Raw genomic sequence first — 640 nt, 5'->3', positions numbered from 1 at the left:
GATGGTATTGCCTAGTGCAGTCAGACTGCGATGGTATTTACTAGTACAGTCTGACTGTGATGGGCGTGTTTTTATGCTTGCGACTCTGTCCCTCAGTCTGCCATAGTGGTCGCAACTAAGGCCTGTTTGCAAATTCCAGGTGAACTTACATGCTTCACGGTACAATGCCTCTGAAAAATTGGATTCGAGCGGTCCTAATTTTTATGTCGATGCCAAACCTAAAACTTCGACATACCTAATTTTATGCCTATGAAGTGGTCTACAAGACCTTCCAGTGTCTCCGCTTGTAGGAGTGGCGTGAGCATATCCATTTGCCGTTCCAGAATTAGCATTGTCCCGATTCTGCGTTTTGGCTGTCCCATCTGCACTTGCGGTTCAACGAAATTCGAAATCAAATTCCAAAATCAAATTCCAAAATCAAATTGGCAAAACATGAGAGTATGCTCTGGATTCTATCCAGTACTTCCAGTCAATGAGCGCAGCTATTCAGTTGGATCACGCATGTACCTATAATGACACACAGTGGAGGATAAATATACATACATACATTTATATATATATATATATATATATATATAATATGTGTGTGTGTGTGTGTGTGTGTGTGTGTGTGTGTGTGTAGAGAAGAGTGTGTAGAGTA

At 41.2% G+C, this 640-nt stretch overlaps 1 pseudogene across 1 annotated transcript in view; it reads right to left on the bottom strand.

Annotated features, from left to right (window-relative positions):
- Window positions 1-235: 235 nt before the first annotated feature.
- The window catches only part of SARC_08111 (hypothetical protein), a pseudogene marked incomplete at both ends in the record, with an annotated part of 1,241 nt that continues 836 nt past the window's right edge, over window positions 236-640 (bottom strand). The window contains one exon of the mRNA in view: window positions 236-362. The remainder of the gene's footprint in view (window positions 363-640) is intronic.

The sequence above is a fragment of the Sphaeroforma arctica genome (genome assembly GCF_001186125.1).
Source record: "Sphaeroforma arctica JP610 unplaced genomic scaffold supercont1.698, whole genome shotgun sequence".
NCBI classification, from domain to species: domain Eukaryota; class Ichthyosporea; order Ichthyophonida; genus Sphaeroforma; species Sphaeroforma arctica.
This window is presented reverse-complemented; position numbering and strand designations above follow the sequence as displayed.